The sequence below is a fragment of the Epinephelus moara genome, chromosome 23 (assembly GCF_006386435.1).
Source record: "Epinephelus moara isolate mb chromosome 23, YSFRI_EMoa_1.0, whole genome shotgun sequence".
NCBI lineage: Eukaryota > Metazoa > Chordata > Actinopteri > Perciformes > Serranidae > Epinephelus > Epinephelus moara.
The window spans coordinates 27,189,426-27,211,159 of NC_065528.1; the positions used below are offsets into that span (position 1 = coordinate 27,189,426).

Here is a 21,734-nt window from a genome sequence, read left to right on the forward strand (position 1 = left end):
CCTCTTCACCTGCACAAAACGCACCCAGGCACGAAAACTAACTCCACTCCTTTTTCTGTCCGGAAAACGGTGGACTCGATGTCCTGACAGACTCCAGTTTGTGCAACCTGCACAAACCCAATAATCCGGCATAATCACAAATGGTGAAATGCACTGTTAACAACCGAAAAAATACTAACTCACAAGTTTACTACCGCTCAGACTCACTACCACCTACTACTGCGCATTGGACAGAGGCAGGGTCAAGGACGTAGAGTCCCTCTCATGACGTAGTATCAGGCGAAGAGGAGCTAAAAAGATCCACTTTTTCCTCTGAATTTGTGCCCTTATGTCGTATAAACCATAATAAATTCTGAATTAACTTCTCATATGGTAATTTTCAGACAAGGTTATGCATATATTTTTAAAAAACTTTAACCTGCAAGTTGCACTTAAAGGGGATTTACAGCTTTAGATTGAGCTGCTTACACACCAGGCATGACCTGGTTGGAGACTGGAGGTTGGGTATACTGTTTCCACAGCAACACTGTTGGGTAAGGATGGTTTTAGTAGTGGTGATCGCTGAATGAGTAGCGCCGCTAGCTTGCTCTCACCAACCCCGCTAGTGAAGAATAGCAAAATTAACCTATAGACTGACATGCGTAACCCGTCAAAAATATTCTCGGCACTTAACCCATTAACTGTTAAAGGTTGGCATCTCTAACAGAGTGAATTCAGCAGCTTTATACATCCTTATAACTGAAAATAATAAGTCAACTAACTCACATGGCGCTCAAAAGTCTCCTGTGGGAAAGTCCTGTACTTAACCACTTCATCAGCTGTGTTTTACTCCTTCAATGGACTATTGCGCTCTTTACACCACGTCACCTGACAGTCTGACATACATTAGTGAGTTTTTTCTTATACATTTACCACTCTAATCTCTGACAATACCACAGCGGGGGGGGGGTGGTGGTGGTGGAAGAGCTCCTCGAGGCGGAGCATTAGCATACACTTACTCTGGGAATGCCCTTGACTAGCTGTCTGAAGAATGGGACGTGAGCAGCATCAAATGCACCCGCGGGACCTGAGGAGGGACGGGGGATAGGTGGAGAGGATGGAGAGGAGAGAATAAGGAGGAGTAAGTGTGAATGAAGGGCAGTTACAGCTTTAAAAAGAGGAGTCAGAACTGTAATCACATACAGTACAAATGCCTCATTTGCATTATTCATCACCATCTGATGTCACATCGAGCTTCATCTTATCCTGAGAGGAAATATCATCTGAAATGTTCCACAGGACAAAGAAGTTTGTTGATGTTGTGTGTAATAGTACCTTCAATTGATATTTGTTTTCACGGAGCAGAAGGTGTGAGTGGGTGGGGGAAATGTCAGAAAATAGTGAGCTGAGAGATGGAGGGGATGTGTGCGCTCTGTCTGACAGAAGAAGAGCAAGCCAGGGAGAGAGCAGAGAGGAGAGAGAGAAGTTGGGGGAGGGGGCTGGAGTAGGTGGGCGGGAAGAGAGGAGGCGAGTGTCACGGACAGAGCGAGAGAGAGATAGAGAGAGAGGAAGGAACAGCGAGCTGCTGGCTTGCCGGAGCTGTTGACTGGGTGTTCGAGTGTGTGATTGCGAGTGCTTCTTGAGCTGCTGTGTGAAAAAGAAAAAAGGGGGGGACATTGCTTTTTGAGCCTTTTGTTTTTTTATTTCCCTTTTTCTTCTTTCTTCTCAAAGTGCCACATCGAGCTCCCTCGGCGAAAGCAGAACTTGTCTGAAGCCCTTCCTGGGATTGTAAAGAGGACCCAGGGACGACAGCGAGCTGCCAGGTAAGACACAAACACACAAAAAAAACACATAAGAGGAGAGCAGTGTGGAGATGGTGATAGCATGGTTACACAAATGGCACGAGAGCTCCTGCTTGTGTTGCTGCTTTGAAATAAATACATGTCTGGTGGTTGAAACAGAGGGAGCACGCTGGTTTTGGATGTGTGCACATGTGTGTGAGCAAGGACGGACACTGTACTGTGATTGTGACTGGAGGAGTCAGGTCGTATAGAGCAGGAGGAGGAGGAGGTGTAGTGTCTTTTTGGCCGCAGCTCATCCAGGATGACAGATGTCAGAGCATGTCAGATTTACAAAGACGGGGAAACAACAATCAACAAATTTAGATCAGATTTTTCGAAGACTTTTTCTCTGTGTCACTTTCTTGTTCCTTTCGCCGTCAGATAATGCGGTTAATACTTACTACACATCGGAGTTGATGCACTGTGTGGCTGTGTGCTCTTCATGAAAAAGTGGTCACAATATTGTGTTTGAGGAATCCAGTTTGTGCTTGTCTGTTGGTGGCTCCACACCTGACCGGATCCGTGGCATTAGTGACAGGCTGGGATAAGCGGACTCCCACGGAGGGCTAGGCCGAGCTCCAGATCAACGGCTGCTCCTCAGGCTCAAGCGTGGCAACGCTGGCAGCAGCGTGGTCCGAGGAGACGGTTACATCCCCACAGATAAGAGGAAATACACGCTGTGTGTAGCAGTTGTGTGTACAGTATGATAGCGTGGCTTCCTAACCCTGGGCTCACTTTCTTTGTCATTTAATGAGAAGTTCTACTGTAATCGAATCACTGCACCGCCTTCCCTGCTGTTTGTCATTTCCTCTTTGCCGTCCCTTATCTCTGCCTCTCTCTCTCATTATCCCAGATACAACTGAAATGAACTAGTCGATCCCTCTTCCTCCCAGTGCCTTCCTCCATCCATGCGTGCTGACGCACAGTATTAAACAAAGACAGGCAGAGAGGGCCAGAGGCTGAACAAAAGCTCCTCTGTTCTTAATAACATTTGCACTTCTATATTTTTTCTTCTTCCCTCATTTAGAAACATGAAAGAGGTGAAGGTTGGTAGATTGTGGGGCTTCAAATAGCCCTCCTGTCTATTTGATTCCATTGTCTCGGGCTGGAACAAGCCATGAAAGCCAACGTGCGGCTCCAGTCTTTTCAAAGGCAAAACTAATTCAGTCGGATTTCAGTTCCATTTTGACTTCATTTTTCCACCACCTTCCAAATCCTTTATTCAGCCGTAAGGTCCATTAAATCCTATTCTCACCCACTGCACCTTTTCTTTCTGCTCTGTCTTTTTTCTTGTGGAATACTGCGCCCACCGGCATTGTCATGTGATTCGGAAAACTATTGTGTGAAGTGTGCTTGTGTGTCCGCGGTGTGTGATGTGTATCCAGCTGTGAGATCTCCCAATCCATCAATAGTTAATGAGTGTCTCTAGCACCCATCCACACGGCCCATTCACACAGTGTTTTTGTTTGTCTAACTGCTGCGAAGCCTTGAGTGACACGCACTGTACTGTACTGTACCATTACTGTACACTACATGAGGCTTAAACACAGCTCAGGCTGAGTTAGTCGATCCAGGCAGTGTGTTGACCTTCATGCAACCTTGCAGCATTACAGTGGGTGTTTGCTTAGTTATTAAGGGGTGGTAACATTTAAGAGTAATGACTTGTTGTCTCATAAATCATACAGCAGCGAGCCAGCGAGACGTAGAAGTGTGATGGCGGGGAGGAAAATTACTCCTCTGCCATTAAATGTGTTCATGCTTTAAAAGATTTGTAAATCTACATGTTCTTCCTGCATGTGGGTGTTGGTGTGTGCATGACCAAATCATTCCATCCGTGGTTACTGTTTTGCTGCCCAGAGCGCCAGGCGGCTCCTTTCGGTCCACTGGATGCAGTCCGCTCTTCTCCGTGACTCATTGCCTCATCCACTCTGATTGGCTGGCTTTTCTACTCCGGGGAAAGACAGGACGGAGAGGGGTCGGCCTCTCGTGAGCGGGGATCAGCCGTTCTTTTCACACATCATCCCACTGGATGCACATTCACAATGCGCCGCGCTGAATGTTAAAACACAGGCATGAAGTTGAGCTATAAAAGGACAGGAGGTGCTTTTTATTGCCGCAACTGGCCGCCTGAGACGCTCACACATTTGAGCCAAAAAAGTATCACTGAGATCGTCCTCCTCGAGAGACGCAAAGCTCCATCTAGCCCCAACCACAGTCATGTTTCATATCCATCTAAGAGATGTATTCAGGCCTCCAGCCCCCCCAATCCCTTTGTAGATGACGCTGTCACATGTGACAGCTCCGAAGCAAACAGGGCGTGGAGCTGGCTGCCTGCTGAGGCTCTGGCTTGTTTGCCTCTTACAGACAGACCCAGCAGAGAAGAGGTCCAAGCTGCTCAACCCAGTAACCCAGCCAGCACAAATCATATTTTCTGTCCTCTCTGTGGGTTGAGCCTCTGTGCGCAGGCCATGCAGTGCTGATTCAGAACCATGGACAGGGCTCCTGTGCAGAGGCAGAGAGGTGGACACAGGCACAGGAGGGTGAAATTTCAGCACCACCTCTTGTGGACAGCACCAACAGTCCATATCACCAAACATCAGACAGACACGGAGACAAATATAATGAGACATACCGCCTTGTTTGTAAAGATCATTCATATGGTGATTAGATAATATACTGAGGGGACTGTCAGGGTTTACAGTTTGGTTGCAGAAGGCAGGCACAGCAGTGTTTGAATATTTATTAGCTTTAATCTATTTGTGTTTACGAACCAACACTGACTGTCAGTTGAGTCCGCTGGCAGCAGTGCTCAGTACTTAACCAGGTAGCCCGGATAAATAATTACAACAATCACCAAAATGGTAAAGCTCACAAACAGGATGTGTGCTGCTTCGCCACAGTGGATGTAGTTTGTATGCTTGCAGTCATCAATGCTCAAGATTTACTGTCTACAGCTTAATGTGCTTTTCACACTCTGTGGACTCTTCAAGAAACAAGCCACATTATTTTAAAAGCTTTCATTTGAGCTTGTGAAAGACAGTCGGTCAATGGAGATATGGCAGACTGAAAGCCACACAGCCAAGACTGTATTGTCCTGTTCTACAAAGTGTTGCTTTAAAGAGCTTTTTCAGTGTGGATTGGTTTATTGACAACGTTCTAATATATATTTATACAAACACAACACATCAGACTTTGTCAGCAGTGGAGCGAAAAAGTCTGACTTCTTTCCAATGTTGTCTCAGGTGTTCCAGACAGAGAAAGTTACTCAATATCTAGATATAGATATATTTGAAAAGAACGAATGTGGAGTAAGTCATATAAAGACACAAAGCAGACAGAGTGAACGCCAAAGACACCAACTGTTTTATGACACATCAAGCAGCCCAGTCACCACATGAAAATGTTGGCATCGTACATTTCTGCACACATTACATTTGTATGTTTCATACGAATCATCAAAATTTCTAAAGTGATGTAGTTGTGATTACATGTATATGAGCTGACTCTGTCTTTGGGAGGAGGAGGGGATGGTGGATGGCATGATACCTGGGCACGACAGCTGCCTAGCTGCAGACCTCTATTCCACATAAACAAAACTGGGTGTTTTCCATCGCTGCATTTACAGCAGAGATTGTGCCACATAAAGTGGGTGTGTTTTAGTCAGCCATCACTGTTTGTAGAGAGGATCATGCCACCCAAAGTGAGTAAATTTTAATGGGCCATTGTTGCATTTCTAGTGGTGATTGTTCCTCCAAAAAAGGGTGTTTTTTGGTGAGCCATAGCTGCATTTCCAGCAGCGATTGTGCCACCAAAAGTGTTTTTTTTTTTAGCAAGTTATCACTGTTTCTAGCGGGGCTTTTCCAACCCAGGGTGGGTGTTTTTAGTGAGCCATAGCTGCATTTCCAGCTGTGATTGTGCCACCAAGCAGCGATAGCAGTTGTATTTCAAGCCAAAACATGATCTTTTTCTCAACCATAATCAAGTGGTTTTTGTGCCTAAACAAATCAACATTAACCACAGTGTTGATAAAATGGAAAGAAATTGAAATATTCAACATACCTGCTACATAGTATCCATGGTTTGCAGAAAGGTATAATGCCAACCTGTGTGATCATTGAGTTTGCACCATGTTGTCCTCCTATTTGTGGTCAAGAACTGTTAAAACAATACCTTGGATGTCTACCATATTGACAGTTAAGAATTAATTACGGACTTTGTGGACTAATTTCTATTAATTTCAGTCAGTCTAGGCTCTGACCTTGTCACCTCTCATATGGAAGTACAGCAGGGGGGATTGGGGAGTGAAGATAATTATTTCCCAACAGTAGATGTTGTTAGCAGTGTGATTAATCCTCATATCAAAAAGTGGCTATGTTTCGGTAAAATTTGAACCAGTACCCATTGTGAACTCTATTTAGAAAGAACACCCCTTGGGCTCTCCCACTCTAGATTGTTCTCTGATGATATCACAGATTGGTGTATTAGTTCTCTCTCCGACAAAGATCACGACCACAAACCTTGGACTGCCAGTGTATGTGGTAGTGTAACATTAGTGTACACCCAAGACGAGCACTCTCTGCCATAGCAACACGCTTCATTTCACACTATAAATCATTGTGATTAATCTGCTTTGGCTGTAATAAATGGCATGTATGCAACAGTTATGGCTTTCTCAATCCATTTTATTGATTTCAATGCATGGCTTTCCACACGTGCAAAGTATTTTAAAATCAAAGCCTCATGATTCAGATTTATAATATAATTACTCTCGTCAATACAACAACATTTCTACAATAACTAGGGCTGCATGTTCTGCAGCTGCTTCCAAATCACCCACTTTCATAAATTAATTAGATGTATCTCACATCCTGTGTGTGATAACAGGTAACACAGTGCGAGGGTGCAAAACCAGTGGTAGATATGTGTTATTTCTGTTCGGGCTGTTAGATTAAAGCTCAACTGTAGTCTTGCTCTCTGATCTCTGGTGACGGCACTCACAGGAAACGTTGGACGAAGCCACTCAGAGCGTCGCCGCTGCATTGATACACTAAGAGAAGCTGGGAAGATAAGAGCCACTTCTGTTCATGCATTTACCCTCGCACACACACTCGTCCACACAAATATGCAAACACAGGCTCAGCGTGACATTGATTTTGTGCCTCGCTGCATGTCCTCCAAGTACTGAGAATCTCCAGCCCCCTCCTCCCCCGCAGAAACAATAAAAGATGCACAAGTCTTGCCCTCGGGTTTCTGTTATCACCAGTGGACACCAAACCACCTGTCAGTCCTCTCTCTGTCTCTCTCGAACCCCCATACACATGTCCCCTAATTGAGACAGCTAATAACTAAGCAGGGTCATTTGTATATGTGTGCATTAGCATAATTGAATAGGCATGAGTTAAGTGTTCTCCACTGGTGTGTTAATAACACGGGCCGGAAAAAGAGGCATGTGCGGCTGTGTTTGTTCGGCCTAGACGCTGACATGAACTGGGAGTCATCCATCCGTGCAGTCCCCTCCCCTTTGCCCTGGCTCGCTTCCTTCCCCTCGTCAACTGTCAGTGCCATAAAACTAAGGTGTGGCCATTCTTTTCTCATCTCACATGTCCCTTTCTCTGCAGGATATGAGATGGCCAGAGATAATAAACCAGGGTCTAGCCTAGTGTGAAAATGGGCATGTGTGGCAGGTTGGACAGCATTCAGACCGCCGGTCACTGCAAGTTAATTTTCTTGTGTCAAACAGACGGAGCTGGAGAGATTTCACATGTGCTCTTTCTTCTGACCTGACCACAGAGGCCACTGCCACATCTGGAAGGCAGTCGCTTCCTCTTCAAGCCCTCACTCCATCAATAAGCCCTCATTTTAGCAGAGGAGCCCTGATGTCGGGCAACAGACACACTGATGGCAGGAGGTGGGGCACATGGAGAGAGAGCTGATATGAATTGTGCTTAAAGGGAAGAAAGGGATGAAGGAGGGAGGGTGGCATTTGGGGATGCAGCGAGGATATGTTTTCCATCTCGGTACGCTGCAGCTGTCGTCCTTGTCACTGCGCTGTGTAAATCAGTGTGCTGTCTGCTGCGATCTGAGCGGAAAAGAAGAGCGACTTTTTATCACTACATCTCTGGCTCTACAGAAGGCTGCATATTCACCAGAAACCTCTATTTAAAGAGAGGGAAGGGGCACAGCTGACAGCACCAATGAAGTGTAAATTGCTTCAGCACGGTGCACAGGTTACTGAAAGGTAAAAGGAAACTTGAGAGTAGCACACATCAAACATGTTTAATTGTTGCATAGCAACAGCCCACTTGTGTCAGTAGTTAAAGCACAAAGCAAAGCTTTGTTTTATGTTCGACAGAATATAGAGGTAATGGAAAGCGTCATGGTCAGAAAATATTAACACACTGCAGGAACTTCATCCTATCTCCCATCATATATTACGCAATCTCTTGCTTTGCGTCATCTGTATTGATGTACGTCAGCTCCAAAACCAGTGATGGAAGAGTTTTAACCCTGTCACAGCCTAAATTAATGGAAAGACAGTCCTGTAATTTTTTTAATCAGACAGATGATCATCAGGAAAGACCTTGAAATTTGATAAAATCAAAGTGCAAATTTAGATTACAATAAGAAAAGGAAACTATGTACAGAATTTGTGACTGTTACAGTGAGGTCAGTCTTAGACATAAGAGTTTGCTAGAATATAATCCCAATTACCGCTGGATGCTAGAACTATGCAGAACTTTGTTATGGACAACTAGTCCTATAAAAAGTTACATGAACAAGAGCATGTCAATAAATCCTCCCAGCCGTACGACCACATAAGTTGTATGTTTGTACCCTCTGATACGACGCACAGGCCAGTTCCCAAAACAGTGCCCTTATTGGTCATTGGTGTAGGAATTAGCAGAGGACCTTTATTTACACCGTAAACTGATGCAAAAAATGCCCAAAATGCACAGGGAAATCAAGTGTTTGACACTCAAAATTTTCTTGTGGCGTACCCTCAAACTATCTACTTTCTACTGGTGAATGTCAGAGTAGCTTGTATATGATGGTTGCCAGTGCTAACGCTAAACTATGTGATAAGGTTTAGACAACAAAACTCCAAGGTTGGGTTTAGAAAATTGAAAAGCTACGTGACGTATCTTATGTCACGTCATGGGACATACCGCAACATACTTCTCTACATTGTTAAAATAAAAACAGTAACTTTTGGTTTTACATGGGACACAAACACCACTCTCTTGGATGAAAGTCCTGTGTTTGTTTAACCAATCCACAAAGTGGACTTTGATGCTCTTTATGCTACGTCGCCTGACTTGATAAGAGTTAATTTGAGTCGGAACTGCTGTTTGTGCAAATGTCCTAAAGGGTCATATTTTGAAGGAGGACGGTCTGGAACATGTAATTTATGATTCATATGTGAGCCTTGATATGTTATCCAAAGACAGGGGTGGGCAACCTGTGGCTCTGAGGCTGCATGCGGCTCTTTAGCCCCTCTCCAGTGTCCCCCGGTGGTTTTGGCAGATAATTATATGGAAATGAATGAATGTTATTTTTAATATTCTATTTTAAATTTATTGTTGTGGGCCTACAGTGAATCTTACATTCTTTAGCTGTAAAAATGCGTAGCCTAAACATTGATGTAAGAAAATGTTGTAACATTTCGTGGACAAAAATGTGCGTCATATGTCTGGCCTGGTGTCTTTTCCACTAAAAACATCCCTAGTGATGGCGACAGTAGTCTTGACTCTTCCTAGCTAGGCTAGCTCTGGATTTCAAATTCCGAAAAGGAAAAGTCTCAGGGGGATAAAGAGAGTTTAATAGTGCGTGGACAAATTTGTTTGCTTTCATCAGCAACACTGCAAAGTTAGGACTTAGGATCATAGTTGATGGTTTCTGAATAAATATTGTCAAAGTTTGTTTGCATAATCCTGCGTTGCATCTCACTCTCTTTTGTTTTATCAATCTGGACACATATTTTGCCTAAAACATGACATTTCAGACAGTGCACTGAATTATTGAAGGAATAAGATGCTGAATTACCAGGCACTCAAAGTAATATACATTGATATAAAAGTAAGAGTTGTTTGGAGACCGCTGACCCTGTCTCACCAGGCTCCTGTTATTGTGTCCAGCATGTCTGTCAACTGACCTTCCTTCTTGGTTAAGGAAAACCAATTTTAGACTTAACCCGCCTCCTCTTCTGCTGGTTACTGTTGATCAAAGTCTTTGATTTTCACAGTGCTGTCCAATAAAACAACAAGGGCAAAACACAGTCTTTGTATTTGTGCTCTCGCTGCAAGTGTTGCTGAAAAATTGGATTTCCAGCAGCTCCTTTTTTCTGTTTACCAGGGTCAGTGGTGTCAGCCTCTCTCTGTAACCTTCCAGTCAATCCCGGTTTACTGCAATTAAAGGATCCATCATGTTAAAAGGCCGCCACAGGAAGGAAAAAGCTGGAAGGTTATCTTCAAATCAGGCATTTTCTCCAAACTCTGTCCTTTGATCCACTGACATGCCCTGAAGGAGGGCAGGCTGCGGTAAATGGAGGGTAATCACTGATCTTAGATGTCCACTCGGGAGTATATTATCAGATAACCCATGGAGGAGGTCCACTATGGGTGAAACAGATCCCATTACAGATGTGTTTCGCAGGGCTTACAGTTGGAGTGCATGGACGTGAATACACACCCATGCAAATGAACCCGGCATTCATGTGCAAAGTTGTGATTTATGTCGTCATGATTGCAAGGCTGAAGCAGAAAGAAGCAGCGTCGCGGATACATTTCAGAGCTGTTCGAGTTTCTTCCTCCTCCCGCTGAGTGCAGAGAGGAAGTACAGAGAGGCGAGCGGGTCATGCAAAGGGCTTCTGTGCGAGTGTAAATTCACCCTTTTCCCTGCATTCGTTTGGTGAGGACTTGCACAAAAGCTAGGTTTGAAAAGCCGGGCAAAATGCAATCAGTGCCTTTGCATTTCCTTTGGAGAGCCACCCCCTCCTTTTCCCAAAACACATGCACATTGTGATGAATCTCACCGAGCCAGGATGAAGGCAGCAGAGAAACGAAGAGTAGAAATGTTTAGGCAGTACAATAATACTTTCTTTTCGCTTTCTCCTTTCTCTATTTCTCTATCTCTTGCTTTCTAACATCTCCCATCACCTGCTCTCAGATCAAGTTGGAGGTGTGTGTGCGTTGGGGGGGAGATAAAGCAATGTGTGAGATCACTGTGATTAACGGGAGCACATTGAGCTCATGCATTATTCATCCGTCGTCACCTTCTCCCACTACCAAAAGTCGTGACTGGATTTTTTTTTGGGAGGAGAAAGTGTTGTTCCTGGAAATTTGAAGCCAAATGAGCAAAATCCGCTCTTCCACATTTGAGTCTCTAACCTGAGACCACCTTGGTGTGAAAACCAGTGACATGTTATATTACACAGCCTCTGTCATGTCTCACAGGGCTGCTTGCTTGTTAGAGCAATGACTGGTGATACAGTATGTATCATGATGCAGGGATTTCAATACTGAAAGTAAGGCAATAGATTGTGATTATTTTAATTGTGGATTTCAGTTTCAGTTAATTTTGCTTTCAGTAGCCCAACACTTATTAACTGGTAACTAACAGTCCAGTTTTGGGGGATATGTCACATAATCTTGTAAAAACATGAGCTATTAGCCTTTTAGTCTGGCACTTAATAGACTTAGTGAGCTTTAGCGGTACATTTCAAAGCGCTATCCATTCAGAAGTGGTGACTCTAATGTTTTTACTCGTAAATGTATTGCCTTTTATTTTATTTTCTGTTGGCTTTGCTGACAAGACAGTAACGTGCAGAAACATAGTGCCCATTACCCACTCTTCGGTCTCTATTGGTTAGCTAGCTGCTCTGCCAGGCAGAAGCTAGCTAGTGGCACGGCTTATTTGGTGACTAGCACTGTTAAAGCACTCCCCACCTATGGTGGCGGAGGTGGCCTCCCTCCAGTCTCCCCCTAAGTCACCCTGGTGAGTAAGCAACTTATTTTTGAGCCGCAAAACCCCTTTAGCTTTGTTAACTATGTTAGCACCACGAGTTGTGTTGACGCTGCTAACCAAGCTAACAGTAGTTAACAATGCTAAAGGGGTTTTGTGACTCACAATTAAGCCTCTTCCTTACTGAGGTGACCTTGGGGAATAATGGGGAATGGGCACAATGTTAAAGCAGTAACGCCACCATGGGTTGGGAGAGCATTACCGTCAGTAATTGCCAAATGAGCGGCAATGCTAGCTAGCTCCCATGTCAGGACACGGGACCACAAGCGTTACATAGAAAAATGAACACTGACCAACGGGACCAGACTGGCCGACCTGTATGCTCTCACTCAGTGGATGGATGATGTCACAGGAAGCTTTGTGGTTGATTACTATGCCAATCTCACATTTTAAGACTCCTATGTAGCCTACAGCCCTGCGGTAGAGAGTTGTGTTTTCCCTCCAGCTAATGAAATGACATCATTGTGACGTCGGCCCTCAAAGGCTCTATACAGAGTGACGGCGGAGGGTAGCATACAGTTACTGTTTTCATACAGTGTTATTGACAATTGATACAGTATCACAAAACATAGTATCATGATTCTCAAGTGTATTGGTCTTTCCTTACACCCCTACAGGTTGTAAAAGGGAAGTAAAGGTCCTAGGAACTTTATCTGCAAAGTTGAGGAAGGTCGTGTTAATAAGGCTTGTCTGTCAGAGCAGTACAACTCGTGGAATTAGAAATCTTTATTAAAGCGTCTCCTCCACACAGTGTAGATCCAGTCTTCCTCTCCTTCTCTGTCTCTTCTCACCACACCCAGCCCTGCCTCTCTTCCCTTTTTTGTACCATTACTGTCAGTATAAATAACCTCTCCTGCTCCTGATATGATAAACCCCCAGGAGAAACAAATTACCCAGGATGCACAGGGAGTTCACGCAGAGAACGAGCTGCTGGATTATGGTGGCTCGAGTTTGACATTCAGTGAATACTCTGTGCTAATTTGCAGTTTCCACCAGTAGTCAGAGCCTGGTCAGAGTTCACCTTCCGGAGTTAAATGTCTTTAGGGAGTGAGTGCAGGGGCAGAGATACTGTTTTACTTCTCTTAGAGGGTAAATCTCACTAATAAGTTGGTTACTGTCGGCAACTGCAGACTGGTACTTTGAATTTTGAGGTATTTTGCATTTGGTTGCATATCATTTAAAACAAGAAACCTTTCTGTTCACTCCTGCATTGCTGTTACAACTGCATCTGTATTCATCTGCGTCCTTTGTATATACAACATTTGCTGATTCCAGCTTCTCAAATGTGAAGATTTTCTGCTTTTTTCTGTTGTATTTAATTTTAAATTGAATACTATTGAGTTTCTAGGTCGTACAAAACAAATCATTCAAAGGTGTCACCTTGAGCTCTGGAAAAATAAGATTTTTTCTTATTATTTTTCTGACATTTCGTGGACTGAATAACTACTAGGTGACAGTCAAGGCTGATTTATAGTTGTGCATCAGATCTACGCAGAGCCCATGCAGTTGTCTACGCAAGGAGCCCACACTATTGTGAACATTTATACTTGTGCTGTGGTGTGTCTGTGTCGCACTGCAATTATACCTCCAAAATGCTAGATGACGGTGTGTGTTTTTTTTGCCACTGTGTTGAGTTTATGGGAAGTGTCGTAAAGTATGTTTTATTCAACTGACACACCTAAAACACACAAAACACTGCTTAACAGTAACAACATTTAATGAAAATACTAAGTTTTGCTCCTTTATATCTCGGTTGTCTTTGGTCTGGCACGTTTTACCCACATACACAGCATGCTAACATTATTAGCATAAGCCTATGACATTTTACACTGCATAAATTAGCCTTGCAGCTAGCGGACTTTTCCTCTACTGATATGAAGCCAGGAACAACAGCAAAAAACATTTAACAAAATACAAAATTTTGCTCCATTATAACTCACAAGGTCAGCTGGGATAGGCTCCAGCCCCCCCGCGACCCTCAAGAGGATGAAGTGGTTAGAAGATGAATGAATGAATGAATGTAACTCACAAGGTTCACCGACAAAACAATCTTCCGATACTAGACACGCTTTCCCCACACATACAATATCCTAACATCGTTAGCATAAGCCTTTGACATTTTACATTTCATGTGTTAGCCTCACAGCTAGCGGAATTTTCCCCTTTTCATATGAAACCAGGAACAACAGCAAAAAACATTTAACAAAAGTACAAAACTCAGCTCCCTTATAACTCACGAGGTTCACCAACAAAACATTTGTTCAAAACTAGACACATTTCTGCCATATATAAAACATGCTAATATTAATAGCATAAGCCAGTGGCATCGTATTGCATAAATTAGCCTCGCAGCTAGCGGACTTTTCCTCTACTCATATAAAGCCAGGATAAATCACACACTAGACTTCAAATGCTGTTTTGTGGGGGCTTTACTGTCTCTTATCTGTGAAATAGGATTTTGATTCTGGTCTGTGCACACAACATCTATTACACGTCTGTCCATCCTGGAAGAGGGATCCTTCCTCAGCCGGTCTTTCTGAGGTTTCTACCATTTTTTTAACCATTAAAGAGTTTTTCCTTATCAGCTGTGAGGGTCCAAGGACAGAGGGAAGTCGTATCTTGTAAAGCCCTCTGGAGGGCCTTTGGAAACCTATTGGAAATGTTGTTTCTGATGAGGGAAATGGTTTTCAGTTAACAAAAATAAACAGGAGGTCTGCTCCGCCGTGATGTGTAGTTACACTGCTTGGGAGGTGCACACCAGGCTACAGCGCAGTGCCCTTTTTTTAAATGACAGTGTTTCTTTGTAACCTGTCTTGAAAGACTTCATCTGGCGGAAACAATAAGGTCAAGGCTGGGAGTACTGAGATGTGGGCTAACACATTGTTGGTTTTGGTCCATTTGTTAACACTTAGAAACACATTACTGGCCTTAACCCTAACGATTATTGTACTATTATAGGCAGTATTCAAAAGTCACTCTGTTGCAGATCATTTTCTTTCATTACTATCACACAAACCATTATTATGTCCAGTGTCCGAAAGGTGTCAGTCCAGCTGACAGAAATTGCTGCAAGCTACTGCATACTGATTAACATGTAATTACATCTTGGAATTTGTTTTGCAAACCATCACTGAAACTGTTCATGTATCATAAGTGACAAAAATTAACACAACGAAGACACAAAAAGGTGGAAGGGGTCAGTGTTTACAACACCTCTGTAATTGGAAACAAAATGCGATGTCAGTCACGTTACCCTCTCCATGTTTCCTCCGTCTGGACGAGAAAGTGTTGATGGAGCTGCAGCTGAAGGTTTAAGAGCTTTAAGTGCGCTGAATTACGCCCTCGAGGCACTTTCCCCCCCTCCTGAACGCACCAGTCAGATCAGTGACAGTGTCTAACCTCAGGTTCTCTCCTGCGCACGTCTCTTACCCCACCTGCCTTTTCCCCTTTGGTCCGTCAATCAATCCAGCCCGCATCACGCTCTAGTAAGCTTGACTGGCACTAAGGAGGGAATCTAACCTTAGAGCGCGGTGTGTGGTGCCCACCAGTTCATATACATATATATCCATTTCCTTTCATGTGTGGCTACAAAAGACATGTAGCTTAAAATGGCAGCGCCACACGCCCATGCTGAAACGCTCTGTGATTCTCGGATTTATCTCTTCCTACGACGTGCTTGTACCATCTCCTTCACAAGGCCATGGGGGCCAGTCAAGGACCTTCCTTGTCAGGTCATTCGGCTCTTAAATTGCCCGGCTCCTCTGTGCTTTTAATGCTCACCAGGCACCCCTGTATTGATTTGCTGCATTGATCCCATTCATCCAGGCCTATCTGTTTGTCCCCGAGCAACCAGAAATTGTCCTATCATGTCTGCGTGCACATTATTATACCACGCACACAGTATCTGAGCCGCATCCTCTTTTGTGTCAGCGTGATGAGTGGTGACAGCGCTCCGAGTCATGTCTTTTGTTGTGCGCGCAGGCATATTGTGAGTTGTTGTGTTTACCAGAGCGAGTTGGGAGCTGTTTGTGGCCCCGAGGCAGTGCTGCACAGGCGGGTGGGGGTCGAGGGTTCAGGGTCGACCCCGAGTTGAGTATCGCGCTGCACCGAATGACCAACCGGGACATTCACTGCCCCTCTAATGATTAAATGCATCATGTTGTTATTATCTCTGTCAGTGTCGTGTGTGCTTTACAAATTTCTGCTCGCTGCTGATGGATGACAAGGCAGTAATGGACGACTGCGTCCACAACTGATGTTTTTTTAACCCTGGTGGTAATTAAAAATTCTGATAACACAGTGTAGAAATCTAAACTGGATCATTTTCAGGCAGAGTCTGTTCATTTCAATTTATAAATCAGGAAAGTCTTGAGCGGGTAATGAACAGGATGGCCGTCCACAGTCATAAACCAGTATAAATTAGAGCAGCGACAGGCTCTAATTAAGTCTCAAGCCATAGCGGATTAATATTACACCTGTTTTGTCAAGGAAATGCAGGAAGGCAAGGACAGACATGAAGAGTAGATGACGCGTGTTAGGAAGAAGACAAAGGGAGAGACGGAGAGGTGTGAAACAAAGTTTTCACTCGTCAGCAGGGGTGGTAATAAGAGAAGCTTTTTGCAGCATGAGCTCGCAGATGGCTGTCCTCCCCTGGTGTGGCCAGGACACTCCGGCTTCATTTATCTCCTCTTCACAGCATTATTTGTTTCCATCTTTCTGGACAACTCTCGCAGAGAGATGAGAAAGTCCATCAGACTTTGGAGGATTTATCTGTCCGAACAGTTTACTCTGATCATACTGTGGCTGAATGTCTCTTCTTCTTTCACAACTAAGTCAGATAAGATTCTTTCAAAATTTCTGGTGTCTTGTTTTTTGAGAATTTATTAATTTCCCCCACTGTTTTCCATTTCTGGACAATTTTCTCAAACTGTTATCACAGCATGAATGAAAATATTGCTGTGCTTTAGATACGGCTACGGCTGCAACTAACAGTTACTTCAACCCATCTTGTGAATGGCTCATTGCATGAGTTAAGTATACCCTTAATCAAAAAATATAAAATGCAAGTCTCCTTTAAAACAATCCAAGACACACTGTAGGGTATGTGCAAAAATTAAAATGCCTTTATTTTACATGGCAATATAGATAAAAAGACCCAACGTTTTATGACTCACAGGTCTTCATCAGGGTTATGACAAACCCTACAGTCTGCCTTGGACTGTTTTTGAGGAGACTTACATTTTATATTTTTTGATTGAGCGCATACTTTACTTGTGCAATGAGCCCTTCACAAGATGGAATAAACACAGTACACCTGAAGTATCCAAAGAGCACCTGTTTGTGACTACTACTGATACCCAGGAGCGCTTCTGCTCCTTTGTCTTCACTTATTTCAGCCCAATTACCAGGAAAATGAGAATTTTTTTTGCTTGTAATTACGTAGCAGAAACACTAAAACTTTACGTTACAACCTTGTGATCAAGGTGCAGTTAGTTTAGGCACATAAACCACTAGGTTATGGTTAGAAAAAGATCATGTTTTGGCTTAAAATACCCAGTTCTGAAGGCACGTTCCCGGCTGGAAAGGCAGCGATGTCTCAGTAGAAAATAGCCGCTTTCCATGGCAATGTCCCAGCAAGAAAAACATTGAGGGGTCCACTACAAAAACCCAATGTTTCATGACTAAAAAGCTGCTAGAAAAACATTGAAGGGACGCTAAAAAACACCCACATTTGTTGACTGAAAAGCTGCTGCAAACACATTGACGGGTTGCTACAAAATATCACTTCAGTAACTTAAAAGCCTCTGGAGAAAGAGTGACGAGTCTCTACAAAACACCCAGGTTTGGTGACTAAAAAGCTGCTCGAACAACATTGCAGGGTCACTACAAAACACCCACATCTATTGACTGAAAAGCAGCTGGAAACACAGTGACAGGTTGCTACAAAACACCACTTAGGTACATTACGAGTCACTGGAAAAAGACTGACGAGGTTTGTTGACTGAAAAGCAGCTGGAAACACAGTGACAGGTTGCTACAAAACACCACTTCGGTACCTTAAGAGCCACTGGAAAAAGAGCGACGAGTCTCTACAAAACACCCAGGTTTGGTGACTAAAAAGCTGCTCGAACAACATTGCAGGGTCACTACAAAACACCCACATCTACTGACTGAAAAGCAGCTAGAAACACAATGACTGGTTGCTACAAAACACCACTTAGGCACATTAAGAGTCACTGGAAAAAGACTGACGAGGTTTGGTGGCTAAAAAGCTGCTGGAAACACTGACAAGTTGCTACAAAACAGCCAGGTTTAGTGACTAACAATCCACTGCAAATACAGGGATGACTCAAAATCACAACAGTTTTATTGTGTGTTAGTCTCAAACAGTGGTTGCAGCTTGGCAGGTGTCTCATCGATGTGACACGCCATCCACCATCTCCTCCACCTCCCTAAAACACTTTGGTTTGCAGAAATGTTTAGTGCCAAGATTTCTTCTGGCAACTGGATTTGTTATTTCCATTATGGATTAAGCTGTGGATTATTTCTCGATTCACTGATTCAGTTTTAGTCTGAAAATGTTGGAAAATAGTTACAAACAGTTAAAAATGTCTGACCAACACCTAAAAATCGCAAAGGTATTGAATTTGCTATCAAATAAGACTAAGAAAATGAGCATATATCCACACTTGAGAAGCTAGATTTTTGGCATGTTTACCTTACAATTAGTGGATTATCAAATAGTTTGTGTCGATCTACTCATCAGTTGTTTCAGCTCTATACCAGACTTAGAAAACCTTCAGTAAATTATTGGGTTTTGTAGTGAAATTTGATTGAAATTTAGATTAATTTGAACACAAGCTTCAAGAAAGTCAATAAATAACACCAATTTGTCGCCCAGCTCTTCAGTTTCTGTATTCATAAGTCCTTTGTGATGAGGCAGTAGCAAATAGAAATTTAATAAAATGGGTTAAGAACGCTTTTGTTCTGGCATGCATGTGTCATCTCACCCATGCTGTGTCTGCAGCTGTCTATATTATCTCTAATGTGGCCAAAATTGTGAGCAGACTCTTCCTCTGTTCTGTGTATTACGAAACATGTGGCTTAAATTGGTGACAAGAGCTTGAAAAAGGTACCACTAACATGAATCAGTTTGGAGTCTGTCCTGCAGTATGTCCTCAGTGCGACAGCTGTTACAGCCTGTTCTTTCCCAAATGTTCCAAAGACATTAATAGGCATAGTGCAACACACACACACACACACACACACACCAAAAAATGATCAGAAAATGTCTGGCAAGCTGTTACTTCCACCTCCAGGCTGCTAGAAAGAGAAGAGAATTTAAATTGTATCGACATTTTTTAATAGTTTACTTAATTTTACTACTAAAATTGCAAAACAAACTGTGCATAGATACCAGAAAATGACTTTGAGACACACACACCCTTTAAAGACTGGCAAATTTGATGCTTCATGTTATGCACTGATTATGAGAGTGTATATGACAAAGTCGTGTTCCTACAAAGAACAGGTTGTGGTCCTGCCACACATGCAGGCGATAAAAACAAAATACGGCCCGCTGCTAGAGAACGTGCCTAATAAGAAAGATGGAATTTGTCACATCTTTATTTTAAGGGAGCTGAATTTTCACACTAATTCCCAATGTTCTAGGATGTGTAAGGGATGGCTTAACACCACGCACGTTTCCATGACGACTGTGATCCCTGTATGATAATCGGATTCCCACTATAGCTGTGAAAACACTCATTCCTGCCTGATCCAAGAAGAAATTATAACATGAAACGGCAGCGAGGAATTCGGCTGCGTGACGAGAGACAGCCGAGTGAAGAGACGCTTTGTAGCTGAGCCAGCCCGCAGGGTCGGACCTCGGTGAAGTCTATTCATGACTGTGGCAAAGGTAGATCACAGCCGTTATAGTATGGTAGAGACGCTAAGCCATTTGCCAAACAGGAGTGATGGAGGAGGTATTAGCAGCAGTGGTTGAACAATCCATTTTGTTTTTAACATGTGCACTTTGGTATCAGAGGAAGAAGAGCATTAAGGGTGAAAAAAAAGGGAGAGCATTATTGACTTGCCTGCTTTTCACATTACACAGGAAGGAGAAGCACTTGAAGCCATTTGTTGTGTGGTTTTGTGTGGAGTGTGTGCATTTCTGGCTTACTCACAGATTATACATTTTTCTTTTCTGTTATTTAACAAGCTGCAAGTCCCAATAAGATGCATAGGGCTGACACCTTCTTGTCGGACAGTCGATTGGTCAGTTGATATGCTCTTGTCCGACCAAATTTTTATTGGTTGGACAATTGCTGGTGTTACTTTATTAAGGCTGTGAGACCAGTAAAGCGTTTTTTCCCCAGTTGAAAATACCAGGCTCTCTTCTGAAAATGGCCAGCTGGGAGCACCAGAGCACTTTGGAGGCGCAGCGTTTTGTTTTTTCAACCAAAGCCCAGTTCAGAGCAAAGATTCGCCACAAGACGAAACTGTTTTAGAACGTTGCAGAGAAAAGTTGCAGCGGTGTGAACTGGCCGGTCTGAGCTCGACTCAAGCCGGCTGATGATGTCACCTGCAACTCCGCAGGTCAGGTAGAAGGTAAGGCCGGTCACCTGTTTCTACATCCAGTCAGCTTGTAGTAAAGTCCGCTGGTCAAGTCAAAATGGCCGCAGACGGCGTGTTCACTTGCTGCTGCAGGTGCTTCATCCCTGCCGAACCCTCTGTTTCCATCCTCACTATGTGCTAGTGTCAGACGGTGGGTCACTGCTGCTGCTGATTAATTGACGCTGCTTACTTCTATTATTGTGGTGTATTTTTTATTAATACAGTCCATCTCATGCTCGTTTTGTTTCTGTTTTCGCTGTTTCATCACGACTACAAATGCCACTATTGTCAGTATCTCACTGTCACTATCATCATTCATATTTTAAGAAGTTAAAAATTATATTCAGCCACAAAAAAAGTCTGAAAAGCTGGAAATCAGAACAGAAGTACAGAGAGTTGTTGCATAGAGATGATACACCATCTTATCTAGTTGCATTGGTGTGAACTGGCAGGTTTTTAGAACGTTGCAGAACGGAGCACAGAGAACTACATTTGTAGACCTTCTGAATTCAAGTTCCTCTCTGTCGCCAAACTAAGATTAGCTGAATTGCCTTGTTAACCCGTTGTGAAACTCACTTCAGTCATACTCGACTAAAACAAAATAAACACATCAGAACGATCTTGGTTAGACTTGTTAGTTGTCTAGTTGATTAGTCCACTCTTCCAACAATCACCAACTCCAGGTTTGGGCGAAAGCAGCCCTAAATTTATTGAGATAGATGGAAAAATATCCTGGGTTTACCTACTGTTTCTCTTTGCTGTTGCTGGCCAGCTGTTTACAGTCCTGTAACGTTATCCCCACTACTCACAGTCACCATGTTTGTCAGCTCTAGAGACTGACCTCTGATGGCAGGTGATGTACACTACACTCAAAACATCTTCAATACAGCATCTTCATATGAGTTTACTAGAAAGATGAGGTTCTGTAGTTTTGACGGTATTAAAAAATCATGCTATTGCAATTTCTAAAAACCCTGATATACAGTTATACAGTGAATCCACCCAGGCCTGGTCCATCATCTTCTACTGAGTTAATTGTGCGGCAGTTTCTAGCTTTCCATTTAGCCAAAGCATTAGCTACTTTTGAATATTCGCCAACAATACCATGCTGCTGCATTGTAGATTAGTGAAGGCCTCTAACATTGGTAGGATATTTTGCTTTGAGGTGATATGTAAATAGGAATTACCTCTGTGGTAATTAGTGTCCGGGCAGCTAAGCTGCCAGGACACTATTGTAATCCTAGGTATTCTTCTTCTTTCTTCTTTCTTCTTTCTTCT

General features: G+C 43.3%; 1 protein-coding gene across 3 annotated transcripts in view; it reads left to right on the top strand.

Moving 5' to 3' along the window:
• syt1a (synaptotagmin Ia) overlaps positions 1-21,734 on the top strand; it is a 297,749-nt gene that overhangs the window by 152,071 nt on the left and 123,944 nt on the right. For 2 of the 3 annotated variants that reach the window (XM_050036767.1, XM_050036769.1), the window contains exon 1: positions 1,531-1,802. The gene's annotated coding sequence lies outside the window, so the exon portion shown is untranslated. Of the gene's footprint in view, positions 1-1,530; positions 1,803-21,734 lie in introns of those variants that run through there. The other variant, XM_050036768.1, reaches the window with a different exon arrangement.